The 17,394-nt window shown below is 28.8% G+C and overlaps 1 pseudogene; it reads right to left on the reverse strand.

The window, feature by feature from the left end:
• Positions 1-13,721: 13,721 nt before the first annotated feature.
• Positions 13,722-16,173, reverse strand: LOC107494375 (uncharacterized; annotated as a pseudogene).
• Between the last annotated feature and the right edge of the window lie 1,221 nt (positions 16,174-17,394).

Below are 17,394 nucleotides of genomic sequence, written 5' to 3' on the forward strand. Positions count from 1 at the left end.
TTATTTATTTTAATTAAATGTAATAAATATAAATTAATTTAGTAAAAAAATCATTGTTTCCTATATAAAACAATGAAATAATGAATTTGGTCTAATTTTATCTATCTTTATTATTGTATAATTATATTATTCGAATTTATATTAAACTAGAATGTCGCTATCATTTTAATTTTAATGATAATTTAATTTATTCAAATATTTAATTAAAATAATTTTTTAATCTTATTTTTAATTATTTCTGTTAACCTTAATTGAAATTATTTTATTTGTTCTATAATTTAGGTTAATCAAATTGTCAACACATATTTGTCATAATTTACGTTAATCGAATTGTATATTTCTCCCATCACTATAAAAAAACGCTTGTTACTTTGAAATTTATATCATTATTCTGTAATTGACAGTATAAACAGTGCCGAAAATTTTTTACAAGCAAAATTTTTCAGTCTGACATTAATTATCGAAGAATTTTTTGTCGGTATTTTCAATAGATTATCGAGTCTAAAATTATGATAATCCGATGATTACATTGGTGCCATTTCACTTTAAACACGTTTGTGTTATTTAAATTAGTTATTTAATTTGATATATGTTATATTTAGGGATAAGTATTGTTTTGGTTCCTAACGTTGATGGTCAGAGTCGAAACCAAACGTAATTTTGGATTTAAAATTATCCTTAACGTGTTTTTCGTATTAAAATCGTTCTTTTGATTTTTTCTGGACAAAAATGCCCTCCACCACCACCACCACGAGCACCTTTATCTCCACCACCAAGAAAAACAACATCAATAAAATCAACACAAATTCAACAAATCCTGAAATCAGAAATTCAACAAATCAATCCAAATTCAACAAATTCAACAACTAAATCAAAAAACAACAAATCAAAATCAAAAGCAGTCACAAAAGCAGAAGCAGAGGTAGTCATAGAATCAGAAACAGAAACTCAAGCAGAAGCAGATGCAGAAGAAGAAGATACAGATGCAGAAGCCGAAGCAGAAGAAGAAGCAGATGCAGAACCACCGGCGCTTTGCCACCCATCACCAGCGGCAGTGACGGAGCGTGCGAGGACCAACGATGCGCTCCATCCTCGGATCCCTCTCTCTCCTCGGCCACCCATCACTCGCGGACCGACGATAGAACGTGCGCGGACCAGCTCAGCCTCGGATCCCTCTTTCTCTCCTTCGAGCGCCGCCCTCCTCGCGTCGGGCTCCTCTTCCCGGCGACGCACTCCACGGCAATAGAAGCATGCATGAACGGTCCTCCCCGCCACCAGCGCTCCCTCTCTCTTTCCCCTCATAATTTTTTTATTAAAGTAAGAGTATTTTAAGAATAAAATTAAATATTTTATTAAAAAGGACGATTTTAATACAAGAAAACATGTTAAGGATGATTTTAAATTCAAAATTACGTTGGGGGCGATTTTGATTCTGACCCTCAATGTTAGGGACCAAAACAATACTTATCCCTTATATTTATGGTTAACATTTTAAGAATGACTAATGATATCAATTGATGAAATTACGTCTTATATTAAAATAGTTTTTGTTTGGTTGCTAATTTTATGTATTAGGTTGATTTATTTTTTTTCCTAAATCATATATATATAATAATGTGGATCAAATGAATTAATGTAGAATAAATTTGTTATTATTATAATTGACTGCAATAATTACACTAATTTTGTAGTTTTTTGTATGAAGAAGGGCTTTAAAAGCCCAAAACAAAAGCACTACTACAGGATTGAAATTTTGAGTGCTTCTTCTCTTTCTCATTGCTTTTTCATTGTTGGAGTTCTTCTCGGCTAACTTTTCTTTTCAGCTCATTCTTCTTCTTTTTTTCACTCTTTTTTTTTTCCTATTTTCATTAATTTTATTTTTCTCACTCTTTTTTTAGTAGATTTTCTTTTTCTTGCTCCACATGTTGATTAAGCTTTTTTCCATTGATTTTTTTTTTTTGCACTTCTTGCTCTTTTTTCACATATCTTAATTTTTTTATTTTTTTTATTTTATATGTTTTGATTGGCAAAGATTTATGATAAAGAACGTATATTTTATTTTCAATTAAATTTTTTTTGTCTTTGTGAATCATCAATACATATTTCTTTTTTTTTGGTTGGTTATAGAGGATCTGTAATTTTAAATGTATTTAGATGTAACCTAATTCTAAAATTCTATACTTGAAAATATACTCCTTTTTAGTTCTTAAATAGTATAAGAGGTATGATACTATTGTCTTTTTGTGTGTCTTATTCGATTATTTTTTTTAGAATTTACATTTGTTTTTAATCTTTGTTTACCAGGGAAAACGGCTAGGCAAATTCTTTGGAGATTATTGCACCACCAACAGAATATTAAAATCATATCAGACTGATCAAATTTTGGTCGGATTTAGAGAACCCAAATCTATTAGCTCCATCAAAATGGTATTAATGGATGAGCAGGTAAATATAATTTTATGTACAAAAATTTCATGATGCAAAATTCATAAATCATAGTTTTCTATAATAATTACTATGTGTGTTCTCTATTATTTTTAATGATGTTTTTGAGTCTCAATAATATAAATTTTTTTAGTGTGTATTTGTCTTTTTTTTTTATTTGCTACGTGATAATTGAATAACTGTTTTTTGAGTTGTTATGACTTTTTTTATTGTCTTAATTATTGACTATTAATTGATCTTAATTTTTTAGATTTTTATGTTCTTAGTTGGTGAAATTAATTTTTTTTAGATTTTTTTATTTAATAATTTGGATATATTCTATTATTTTATTTACTTTTTTTATTTTTGAGAAAAAGACAAGCAGGTTCTTGATCTTTTGATTTGCGGACTTTCAAGTCCTTAACCTTTTTAAAATCTAGACATATTGATCCCTCATGTTTATTTGGGTTTGTTAGACCCAACAGAAAAATTAAACGTGATTTTTGTTGTACTGACCTGATTGATATGAATACACACGTGAGAGAATTTTTAAAATGAAACAAATTAGACACAGGGATCAACGTGTCCAAATTTTAAAGAAGTCAAGAGACTTAAATATAATTATAAATTCTCACAAACTTAAAATATTCACAAACCAAAAAATTAGGAATTAATTTGTCTTTTTCTCTTTACTTTTTTGGGTGTATTTTTATCTAAATGTCAAATGAAATTTCCAAATTCCTATTATGAAATGTTTCTTTATTTCTATTAGAGTAATGAAAGTCGCAAAAGTTTGAATTACTTTATTGGTTTGTGATCCAAATTTTTTTATTAAACTATTATGAAAGAGTACATGGTTCATTTTAAATTGGATCTATATGTAATTAACCGTTTCTTCTTCATAAGTTATTTAATTTGCCGTCTCTATACAAATTTACCTACAAGAATCTTCAATACACTTTTGTCATCTTATCCATAATATAAATAAATTGATTATAAAATTAACTACCAATATAAAATATATGTTAGAATATAAATATACATTAAAAATAAATTAAACTACACATATATTTATATATAAATATATTAATAATTAATTTTAATTTTAGTATACGAATAACATTTTTGTAAATTAATAACTAAATATCAGAACCTTTTAACCAATATTTTGTCACAATATTTTTTCTTTGCTTATTGTTAATATTAATTTGGATATTTGCTTTTTTTTGTTAAATAAAAAAATTAGCTCTTCACTTTCTTAGCCCGAATTTGCTCTCATTGGTATAAAATGAATTGGATATATTGTATTTGAGCATTTAATGGTTTAGTTCTAATGTTCTGAGATTTCAAACCATTTGCTGCTTTTGCATTATTTTTTATTGCCTTTGGGTGTTAAGTTTGTTTTTTCTTTATTTTTGTTGAAAGAAATGATATATTAATCTCTCTTGTATTTTATTGAAATTTTCTTTAATTATTTAATTGCTCTTTGTTAGAAATAAGAGGATAAATTAGAGAAAAGATTTGTGTGTATTCAAGTTGTCTATTTATGTTGTCTAGAATGATACAATATAAAGGGGTATTTATAAGTATTAAAAGAATCGTAAAAATAAAGACGTAATCTCATATAATAAATATTCAGATATACTAAATAATACTAATTGATCCTAATTATATTCTAACATCCCCCCTCAAACTAAGTTTGAAACTTATTTAAAACAACAAAATAAAGAGGAAAAAAACTGCATAAACTGATAAAACGGGTGCAAACGGAACTGCCGGAAGGAAGTGCAGATAGAACTGCCGCTTGTTTGAAGGAAGCGTCGCTAGTCTGAATGAAGCGCAGACGAAACTGTCGCTTGTCTGAAGGAAGCTGAAGGAAGTGCAAACGGAACTGGCGAAAGCGCAGATGGAACTGCCACAAGGAAACACAGACGAAACGCAGACGAAATTGCCACGAGAGAGAACACAAACGGAACTGCCACGAGAAAACGCAGATAGAACTGCCACGAGAGAAATAGAACTACCGAAAGAGAGCGAAAAATATATGATTTCTTCATGAGAATAAGTAAGCAGCGTATGACAATGGTGCTTGATCATTCGACTCGAAAAAAATACAAGACAGAGAAAATAGGCTAGTCGGTGAGGTGAAAAAGTATTAATGGAGTGACAAAAGGTAAGGAAAAATAGCATAGAAAAAAAGTGCAAAAACTACGACGATTTCATCGCAAGGAAAACAACATATCCTCCTCAAGGATGATACCATGGCTCTGATACCATGTTAGAAACAAGAGATTAAACTGAAGAAATGATTTGTGTGTATTCAAGTTGTCTATTCATGTTGTATAGAATGTTACAATATAAAGGAATATTTATAGGTACTAAGAGAATCGTAATAATAAAGACATAATCTCATATAATAAATATTCAAATATACTAAATAATACTAATTAATACTAATTGATCCTAACTATATTCTAACCGTCTTTATTGTTATTATGTATAGACAATAAATAATAAAATGTTTTGCTTTGTACAAAAATAGAAAATCATTATCCATGCTTCTGTAGGTAGAGATCTCAGATTTGATATATGTATTCGGATCATTGTTATCAAAAAGAGGTGTGTATATTTTTGCACATATCGGAGTTAGCAACAACTATAAATTATACTGCAAAACAACACATCTTTTTAAATTATCTTTTTAAACATGGACTACTATGAGACTCTTTTTATGTGATGTAATACCATTACATAGTATTAAGTTGGTTTTTTTAAGAAAAAATTATAAATTACTCTCTTTAACGCTTTTTTGGTTGATAAGTATGTGGTTCATAGTATAGTATATAAATTGATTTTTATTTTATTCTTATAAAAAAATAACACTAAGATAGGCAATTTGTGCACAATCCTCTTTTTAATATTTTTTTTAGACGACGTTGAAATTATGACCGGGATAGAGGGTGAGAAGTAATATGTAAATGATGACAAAACTGATAATATGTTGGTCATTTAAATTGAGAATGCCAAGTAAGAGAACTCAATAACTAATATGTTTATATAAGCTATTTTATTTTTTTAATCTTTATAAAATATGTTCTCTCTACCGTTTAAAGCTTATTGTTGATTTTAGAAAAATGAAGGACCGGATCAAGAGTTTTGCGACAACAGATAACCAACAGCTCTCTATGGTTGTCTTTTAATTTGCAAAAATAAAGACTTTTTGAAATATGTGAAAATTTAATCACTTTCAAATGGTTATATCTTTTATTGTAGTTGTGTTTATTATTTATTAAGACGTGATTATATTTAATTTTTTTAAATTTTATAGTGTGATACTATATGTAATAATAATAAAATAGTTAGTACTATGATTTAAAATTAATAACAGTTTGATTATTTTTATGTAAGTATGATCATTGGTTAACTTTATTTGGTCAAATTATTCATTTATGTAAAGTTGCTTAAATTCAAATATATGTCAAGTAAAAGTCAGTGTTTTTACACAATTATTTGATTTAATTTTTTTATCAAAAATTCTTATTTAATTTTTTTTTAAAGATAATCAATTGTCTAGAACTTAATAATATTCAATATCTGTATGTATATGTGAGTGTCTTTTAGAAAATAACTATTTAGTATTTAGTCCAATTTTTATTGTTTAACTTTCACACTGTTTTTATGTAGGTTGGATTTTATATTGTTATGGCCACTATTTTTGTTGTTCATCCTGTTCCATATTAGTAGTATAAGTCCTATGTTTGTAATTGAAACTAATGTGGATATATACTTTTATGATGACGATAAAAAGGACATGAATGATGTAGTTGATAGGTACAATTCTATTTAAACTTATTTCTGCAATATTTTCAAAAATGATAATGTAATTATCTAATTAAATGTATCTTTTTAATTTATTTAGCAGGATCTAAATTAAAATCAATAATTAGTAGACAATAAAGGAACAATTTATTAAGCTGTAAAATTAACTATTTTTCCAACATATCACTGCAAAAATTTAGACATTTGTAGCATAATTATTTAAAAAAATTCTAAGATTAGTGGCAGGAGAACAATAATTCTAAAACACTAAGAGTTAATATGATCAATTTTTTCTTTTGGTCTTAGCTAAATATACATTTTAAATAAGATAAATTATTGTAAGGGATATATGATAGTGGTGAACACTTCAATAAATATGCTTTATTCTCTTGTGACACTAGAAAATTTTACGTGTGTAAAGTATGATTTTTTCTCTTTTCTCTTGCTTTTGGGAATTAAAAAAAAGGGGGCAGTATCATTTTAAAATTGTTTATCAAAGGGCTACCATAATTTTAGTGCAAAATTGGTTAAGAAAATGTCTAATAGTACATTTTGTTTTCAATTTAACATTTTTATCTTTTTAAAATTCTTATGAAGGCTAAAGAAAATTAGGGATAAATATTGTTTTGGTCTCTAACGTTGAAGGTCAGAATTAAAATCGTCCCTGGTATAATTTTGGATTTAAAATAATCCTTAATATTGCATTTCATTTTAAAATTGTCCTTTCTAATAAATTTTTTTTCTAAATCACAAAAATACCCTTTTTTTCACCATTTCATTCTTCTTCTTCTTCTTCTAGAAGAACAAATTCTTCTTCTATTAACAAATTCTTGTTGCCATTAACACACTCAAGATTCAGCCATTCAACCTTCCTCCTCTTGGTATCTCACTTCATTTATTCATTTTGTTTCACTCAGATTCATTCTTGGTATCTCACTTTTACTTTGCAATCTGCATGTTCTAAATTAAAGGACCCCATAATTCAGAAATAAAAAACAACAACAAAACCAAAAACAACAAAAAGCAATAGCAATTCAGAAATCAAAACAACAACAAAACCAACAATAAAAATTAAGAAATTAGGGATTATGATGAACAAATCCATTATTCAAATCCAAATTCAACAAATCAAAATCAGATTCAACAAATCAACACACAATAATGATAAAATCAGAAAATAACAAATTAAAATTAGAAGATGCAGACCCAGAAGCAAAAGATGCAGAAGCAGAAGCACTCAAGCAGAAGCAAAAAGTAGAAGACAAAGCAGAAGTTGCAGAAGCAGAAGCACTCAAGCAGACCCAGAAGAAGCAGAAGACGAAGCAGAAACAGAGATCGTAGCAAGAAGCAGAAGCGGCGAGACGGCGAGGAGCAACTCGTGTCTTTTCTTTTTTTATTTTATATATTTTTTATTTAAAAAACTATTTATAAAAAAAGGGTAATTTTGTCATTTACAAAAGAAATTTATTAAAAAGGAAGATTTTAAAATGAAATGTAACATTAAGGATAATTTTAAATCTAAAATTACATTAGGAACGATTTTGATTCTGACCCTCAACGTTAGGGACCAAAATAATATTTATCCCAAAAAATTATTATCAAGAAATACAGCACAACATGCAAATACAAATTGCACATAAAGAATGCTACAATAAAAATTAGGTAGCTTATACACCAAATGAGAAAGATTTTTTTTTAATAAATATTTTAATTATTTTATTTACTAAAATAGATATTTTGAACACTATTTACGTTTTTAGATTTTGTTACATATCTCATTTATAGCATAAACGAAACTATTATACACATATTTCGTTTATAAACGAAATAAAGCCAATTAGAATCATGTCTTATCTTGTTTATAGTGTAAATAAATACAGTGTAAACGAGATAAATTTATAATGGCTTGATTTTTAAAAAAATAATATACTAGTTTTAAATGGACAATTTCAAATCACTCGTTTTAGATTTAAAAAAATTAAAATTGATATCATTGTATAAAATTAAATTATATTAGAGAGACAATTTGCAAAAATTTTCAATTTAAAAAAAATTGGATTAACTTTAAAATAAAAATTAAATTGATATTATTTTAATCGTAAACTTTTTGTAATAATACATATATTTTATTTATAGTGTAAACAAGATAATTATAAATTTATCTCGTTTATATTATAAACGAGATATGTGTATTTTTTTTTAAATTTTATACATCTTAGTATAAATAAGATACGTGTATAATTATTTCGTTTACACTGTAAACGAAATATGTAATGAAATCTAAAAATATAAATAGTGTCCAAAATACCTATTTTACTAAATAAAAGAATTAAAATATTTATTTAAAAACATTCCAAAAAAAAGGGTTGTATATTTAGTTTCAATTTTCAATTTAATAAAGGAAACACTCGAAAAAAAGTATTGCTTAATTGAGATGATCAATATGAACTGTTGTGAGAAATTAATCTCTTTCGTTGTCGTTATAAAATTGTTTTTCTGTTGTCTACTTATTATTGAAATTAATTTGGATAGTTACTTTCTTTTTGTTAAGGGTTAAATACGATTTTGATTTCTATGGTTTAGGCTAAAAAAATTTTTATACCAACTTTTTTTGTATATAAAATCATTCATAAAGTTTTACGTAATTTTAAAATCATCTTTTTAGACAGATTAATTTTTTAAATGATAAAAAGATCACCCTCTCTCTGTTCTCACTACCACCATCACTCCACCTACTACTACTTCATCGGCATCTGTTCATGAATCCAACAAGAAAATCCAACCTTCAATAACAACCTCAAATAAATCAAAACCAAAATAATAATTCATCACCAAAACCATCATCATTAACAAAAAACAAGAAATTCATCATCATCACCATTAACAAAACTCATATCAAATTAACAAAACTCAGAATCATTAACAAAATTCATAACTAAAATTCTTCTTCTTCCATCAACAGAACTCATATCCAAATTACAAGAATAAGAAATTCTCAAATTCATCTTCAATTACAAGAACCCCAAATTAGAAATTCCCAAATTAATCTTCTTTTTCAATTTTTGTTTGTACCTGACATTTCTAAATGGTCACACTTTTTTTGTGGCTGATTTTGAAGATACTATCTGATTGCTAGAAGAAGAGACACTAACTTTTTCTCTTTACAAATCTCACGGCATTTATCCCTCTCTATAAAATTTTCGAAGATTTTATTAGAACCTTCAACTCCATCGAAAACGGCAGCGAGGGAGACGCTATTGGTAAAGGTAGAGGAACCGCTGAACTGCTGGAAGATACGAAGAACACGACCACCACCACCACCTCTCTGATGACGACGAGGAACAAGAGGACGAGGACCAGGCACGTCGCGTCGCGACGAGGCGAGGGCGTGAATCGCAACACTGCGAGGGTAAGGGCCAAGCGCCAACAAAGACGAGGTGCGGCGAGGCGAGGTGAGGGCGACGGCGAGGGCAACGACGAGGGCAACGACGAGGCTTCCTTCTCTCCTTCTCTTTCTCTCTCTCTCTGAGTTTTTGCTTCTCTCTCTGAGTTTCTACTTCTCTCTCCTCTGAAGGTGTGATGGAGATGATGATACTGAGGGTATAATTGTTCGAAAGATGATTTTAAAACTACATTGAACCTTAAGGATGATTTTGTATGCAAAAAAAGGTTAGAGATGAAAAAAATTTTTGGCCCAAACCATAGGAACCAAAATCGTGTTTAACCCTTTTATTAAATTGTAAATTAGTTATCCACATTTTTTGACCCAATTTGCTCTCTTTGGTATTAAGTAAATTTGACATATTGTGTTTGAGCATTTAAATTAAATTAGATAATATTTTTTATGATTTTATTTAAACTAAGAAGTCACAAGTCAAGTGTTAATTGAATTTTTTACATAAAAAATAAGTATAAGTTGAATTTGGTAATTTTTTATGGTACTGCTACAATAACTTTTGTAGCATTTGATAAGGAGGCCACAATTCTACTCGGACAGACCTATGCTGAGATGATAAAAGAGTCGGATGTAAATAATTTTTACTATTATAACCATTTTGAAAGCCAAACTTATAATTTGGGATCAAGCTCCAATGGTTAGTAGGCAATACAATGAAGTACTTGATAAATGCTTGAGTGATATCATGAGATTTTTTTGCAATGTATAAGAAAGATTTGTCTTTTGAAAAAAAAAAATTAGTTATACTAGGTGAGATTTTAGGTGATATCACGAGAGTCGAGACAAGATATTGTTCATTCTACCCTAATTTCGGCTTACCTTTGAAAGTTTTGCCAGATATTCAAACAAATAAAAAAACATGAGACTTTTTATAGGTGCAATTACCTTAGATCAAGTTGAGACAAGCAATTTGGTGAGTAGTTATTGAAAGTTGGTGATGGTCTAATAGGTGACAATATAGATGGTAAATCTGAGATATTTATTCCAGAAGATATTGTTATTCCTTTTTCAAACTAGGTATTTGATGAGTTCGTTCATTTGTTTTTTTTTTCTAAATATTTTGGAAATCATATCTTCAAAAAAATTTCAAAGCAAAAATTATACTGTCTCCGACGCTGGACATTGTTGAAGAGGTCAACGACCATCTAATGGCTATCAACCTTGGAGGAAAAAAAATTATATCTTAGTTCAGATTCAATTTGTATGGATGAAGAGAATATAAAAAGTCAACTAGATCTCTATGGTCTTGAATTATTGAATAGCATAAATTGTTCTGGTTTGCCTCCTCATAAATTAATACTCGAGGTTGGTATTCTGGTAATTTTACTGAGGAATATTGACCAATCCAGTGGTCTTTGTAATGGTATAAGAATAAAAGTTAGGAAGCTTGCAAATCATGTCATAGAATGTAAATTCTTAATGGGTACAATGTTGGTCATATTACTTTGATTCCAAGAATGAATATAGTACCAACAAATAAAATTGTCCCAGTTAAGTTTCAACGAAGACAATTCTCTTTAATAGTACCTTTTGCCATGACAATTAACAAGTCTTAAGGACAAACTTTATCTCATGTTGTATTATATCTGTGTAGACCAATTTTCACACATGGTCAACTATATGTGACACTTTCAAGAGTTAAGAGTAAGTGCGGTTTAAAAATTTTATTCATGAATCACGCTGGAACGTCTGCGAATTCAACCATCAATATTGTTTATAGATAAATCTTTGAAAAAATAGGATCCTAATGTAAATATTTTAATTTTATTTTAAATTGTGTATTGAAATTAATGAATAATTATTTCAATTCGAAGGAGTGTAAATTACTTACTATTCTCAAGTTAAACTTTGATTTTGGTAGAGATTTTGTAAAATTTTTAGGATAGTAATTGTTTTGTGTGTTTTTCTTAAAATATTCAAAAATGTAAATACTTTTTTATATTTTTATGAATTTTTCCTTGTAGGACACATATATATACACTAATAAACGCATAAATCAGGTACTAAGTACTCATGATACATTCATAGTGAGTTAGGGTACCCAGTACCTGAGATATGTTTATATGCTTATAAAAATAGGTAGTAGTCGATATATGTTGTGTCATTTGATCTTTTTTTTTTTGAAAAATTTTGAAGTTGCATATGACTCAACGCTAGAATTACGTGTGTTCTGAGAACATTAACAAGCTAAATGCGACGTGGTATGTGGCCAGAGCTCTGGACTTCGAGGTCAGTTAGTATGTCTATCTTTCATTTTAAATAGTTAATTTATTGAAATGTTAGAATAATTTTATTTATTTAATTTTGAAGTTTATCTATTATTATTTCTTGATTTAATTAGTTAGGAATTCTATATTTCTATATGTTAGGATATTTGAATTTCAGCAGTTAAAGTATGCGTAAGAAATGTTACTTTAAATTTAAGGTAAAGTATATTTTTTGTCCTTAATATTTGTTAAAAATTTTAAAAATATCCCTAAGTTTTAATTTGTTTCAATTTTGTCAATCAAGTTTTCAATTTGCATCAATTTTATCCTCATTATTAATTTTTCGATAATTAATATTTTCTTTCCAATTATACCCCTCATATCCCCATCAATCCATCATCATTATCATCTCTCTTTCCCACACACATACTCTTTGTCTTTCCATCCTCGCCATCATCATCGAGCAACACTATTGGCAGCGGTGGCGGCAACTGCAAGGAGCCGAAGAGGGTGAGAAGAAGGTGGCGGCAGCTAAAGGGAGTTGTGTATTTGTGGCACCACTCTCTCTCCACCACCATCATCATTTCCATCTTCACCATCATCATCATCTCTCTCCCCCACTCTTTCTCTCTCCGTCCTCACCATCATCTCCACCACCGTCATAATCGAGCAACCACTATCGACGATGGCGACGGCAGCTGTAAGGAGCCGAAGAGGGCAAGAAAGGAGGAGAAGAAGGCGGCGGCAGCTAATGAGAAAGAGGCAGCCTTTGCGGATCTGGAGAATGAGCTTGGTGTCACTGTTGGGTATTTGTGACACCAGGCAATAGCAGAGGCTTCTCAGGAGTTAGGGGTAAGCATTTTTTTTAGTTTCCTGAAAACTCAACGTAAGATTTGAATCTGAAATATGTCTATTACAGATATAGGTAATTGTTATTGTTGTTGTTATTGTTACTATTATGTTTTGTTTGTGAGGAGATATTTCAAAGTTTTGAAATTGGAGTGGATGGAATCTTGGGTTGATTTTGATGTAGTTTGAGAAGTGTTTGTGTTTATTGGCTAGGTCTTTGGATTATCTTAAAAAATTTTGGAGTTGATTGTGATATAAATCTTGTTCTTGGATACGAATATTTGGTAGTGCTTCAAAGGAGGAGAGAGATAACTTTGGTGGTGCTAGGACTGTGCAAAGAAGAAGAAAAAGGTTGGTCATCGTCGAGAATGGAGCTCGATGGAGATGGTGGTGATGGAGAGTCGGAAGAGAAAGGAAAAAGAAGGAGAAAATGGGGGTATGGCCAGCGATGATAAGAGAAAGAAAGAAAGAAAGAAAAGAGAAGAGAAGAGAGAGAGAGAGAGAGAGAGAGAGAGAGAGATGATGATGATGATGATGATGATGATGATGATGATGATGATGATGATGGGGATATGAGGGGTATAATTGAAAAGAAAAATATTAATTATAAAAAAATTAACAATAAGGATAAAATTGATGCAAATAAAAAGCTTGATGGAGAAAATTGATACAAATCAAAACTTAGGGATATTTTTGAAACTTTTAACAAACATTAAGGACAAAAGATATACTTTATCCTTAAATTTAAATAGTTTAAATTGTTCAAATTGTTGAAAACGCATTATTAAACATTAGACTCAGTGGCGGAGCTTAACATAAAATTTGGGGGAGGGGGGAAATTTAAACATAAAAATTTAATAATAATATTTATATTAAAATAAAATTTATCAATATAATTATTCTTTAAGTTTGTTACTATTAAGATAATAAATAAATAATTCTACAGATAAAAAATATAAAATAGTTTATAATGGTACTCTTCGAGTCTTTAGTGACTTGAAATCTTCAATAATTGAATCAGAACTAAATTTTTCAGCAATTTCTTTCTCAATGTAAATAACCAAACTATCCGCGAGAAAGTCATCCTCCATCTTATTTCTTAACCTTGTCTTTATTATTTCATTGCTGAAAATGATCGCTCTGTAGTAGCTGTAGAAACTGGAAGAGTTAATATCAGACGAATCAATCTATCAATCAAATAATACACTTTTGACTTTTTTGTTTCTGCTAAACATCTACACAGTTCATGAATAGTTGACAAATTCTTCATTTATGGATGCTGACAAGCATCAAGAATAAAATGTTGAAGCTGAAAAGGCAAATTAATCTTCTCTTGTTCAGTAAAGTCTTCGGGATAGTAGCTGTCAACAAGAGTAGAAATCTTAGCAATATCAAAATTTTTGTAAGCATCCTTAGGCATGAGAGTAGAGCTCAGACTTAGTAGATCCATTGCTTGATCATTAAATCTGCTATTTAACTCTTGTAATTGCTTATCAATTATGACTAAAAATATCTCCACCCTAAAATAATGCTCAACTGTAATATGATCTTTTTGGTGACGCGAGCGTCCTTGCCTTGCAACATAAGAAGCAATTAAATCAGGAATTAGAATATCATGTTGCTCACAAAATGATTTCACATTTTTTAATAATTCCTCCCATCTATCATCTCTCATGCTTTGGATAAGTGTTTTTGTAGAATGAACTAGTTGTACAGCATTAACTATGTCTTGAGACTGCTTTTGTAAAGCTTGACAAAGAATATCAGTTATGCCCATAATATCTTTTATCAAATGCAAGATCAATACAAACTCAAATGAGGTTAAGGTATTGTAAGCACTATCTGCATCACCACGCTGAGAATAAGTTGATCCATCAACAATAAATTTTTGTAAAACAGTCAACGTTTCACCATACATATTTATCAAACTGCAAACAGAAGAGAAATGAGAAATCCATCGAGTATCACCTGCTCGTCTCAAAGTACCAATTTGATTTGCTCCTTTACCTGTTTCAAGCTCATCAATTTCTAATAAATGGACAATTTCATCTTTTTTGGCAGCATGTGACTCATCATGTCGCTTACTAGAAGAACAAATGATGTTGACGATGAAAGTCAATTTTGAAAAAAACTGATGCACAGGAATAACTTCTCTTGATGCAGCAACTAATGCAAGTTGTAATCGATGAGCAAAACAGTGGATATAGTAAGCATAAGGGCAATCTTTTAAGAATAATGCTTGTAACCCATTCCATTCCCCTTTCATGTTGCTGGCGCCATCATATCCTTGACCACGAATATTAGAGACATCAAGACCATGTCGAGAAAGAATGCCGCACAATTCTTGTTTCAGAGTTAATGATATAGTATCTTTGACATGTACAAGATCAAGAAAACGCTCTTGAATAAAACCATGTATATCAACAAATCTCAAAACAAGTGCCATTTGTTCTCTTTTGGATTCATCACGAGCTTTATCTACTACAATGCAAAATTTGGAATTTCGAATTTTCTCACAAATATGCTTTCTCACCTTATTTGAGAGAATATGCAATATTTCTTTTTGAATTTGATGTGAAGTATATCTAGCATTATATAGAGCATTTTCTAACACAGCTTTTACAACTTCATCATTGTAAGATGCTATGAGTTTTATCATTTCAAGAAAATTACCTCGATTTTTTTATTCTGGAGTCTCATCATGGCCTCTGAAAGCACAAGCTTGAAATGTAAGCCAACGAGTTACATCAATGGAGGATTTTAGACGCAATCGATTCTTTTGAATTTCCTCAGAAGTATGATCCTCAATTACATTTTGGATGTGACTTGCCTGATTCAGTAAATTTAGACATGCTCCAACTGCATTATTGTGTGGTGAGCAAGGATCTCCAATATGTTTAAGAAAAGCACAATACTTTCCATCATTAACCTTTTTCCAATTTCTAAACCCTTTACTAATAAAAATATCTGACCCATTACGTCCACTGGGTGTTTTGCTAACCAAATAACAAAATAAACAATATGCATCATCTTCAGAAGGTGAATACTCTAACCATGACGGAAAAATACCAAACCATGCATATTGAAATCGTCTTGGATGCTTCGTACCAGATAGAGGATAATTGTCAAGATGCTTTTGATATTGACCCCATTTAAGATAAGCTCGTCTAACCTCATCTCTCTGGTTTGGGTGATATTGCCAAATTTGAAGTCGTTTTCCAGGGTCTCGTTCCAATGAATTAAGGTCAAACTCATCAGATGCAACTCTTTGAACTTTTGCAGGTTGTATCTCACTTTCTTCATGATTCTTTAAAGTAGAAGAACTATCTACAGGTGTTGATATTGTAGAAGTTATATGTTCTCCTTCTTGAATATTAGCCTTTCTCTTAAAAAATCATCAATTCTTTGATTTTTCATGATTATTTTATATAAAATTTGAGTATATATCCTGTAAAATATGTAAAAAAGAAGTTAGAAGGACAAATATTAAAATTTATAATATTTATTAAATTTTTTTATCAATTTATACAAATACAATAATATCAATACTTATTGAATATTTTAATCTTTTTTCATATAAAAAATTAAATTAAATAAATAGTAAAATATAAAATAATATTAAATTAAATAAATAAAAAATACCTAATTTTTTATATTTGAATTCAAATGTAGAAGGAGTGATACTTGTTGAATAGAGAGTTGCGAAATGCGAATAGAGAAGCTACTAGCAAAGTAGCGTTCTTTTATAACGAAGATTTTTATCTTTGATTTTGTTAGATAATCTTTTTTTATTCTTATCTTTTTTAGTTAGATAACTTTTTGATTTGATTTGATTGTTAGATAATTTTTTTATAATGATGATTTTTATCTTTTATTTTATTAGATGATCTTTTTTTGTTAGATAACTTTTTTGATTTGATGATTTTTATCTTTGATTTTGTTAGATGATCTTTTTTTATTCTTATCTTTTTTTGTTAGATAACTTTTTGATTTGATTTGATTGTTAGATGATCTTTTTTATAATGATAATTTTTATCTTTTATTTTATTAGATGATCTTCTTTTATTCTTATCTTTTTTTGTTAGATAATTTTTTTATTTGATTTAATTTTATCTTTTAATTTTGATTATGTTTTGAATGTTCAAAACTAAAAATTAATGTGTAATAAAAACAAGAGATGAAGATTGAATTTGGATACTTTAAGTCATAGTAAAATATTTGAGTCAACTAAACTATTTTCTACTTTTTGAAAAAGTACTACTAAATTTTTTTAAAAAAGTTTGGGGGGGCCATGGCAAGTTAATAATATAATTTAGTTAAATTAAATTATTTATTTAAATTGTTTGCTCTGTTATATGAAGTATATTTTTTAATTAAATTTATTCCATTATCTATAATATGTAGTGACATTGTATTATTTAATTAGTCAATTGTATATGAAATTTTTTTTTAAATTAAATTATTTATTCTGTTATATAGGAACATTGTGTATTTAATTAGTCAATAGTAAAATTCAATTAATTTATTCATATTAGTTTGCAACATCATATTGGTGGACGAAATTGTGATTCCCTTTTTTCTTGTAATTGGATTTATAAAAGATGTATACTCTGAGGGCATTGTTTATTTTCTTCACAA

This window comes from Arachis duranensis, chromosome 6 (assembly GCF_000817695.3).
Source record: "Arachis duranensis cultivar V14167 chromosome 6, aradu.V14167.gnm2.J7QH, whole genome shotgun sequence".
In the NCBI taxonomy this organism is placed as follows: domain Eukaryota; kingdom Viridiplantae; phylum Streptophyta; class Magnoliopsida; order Fabales; family Fabaceae; genus Arachis; species Arachis duranensis.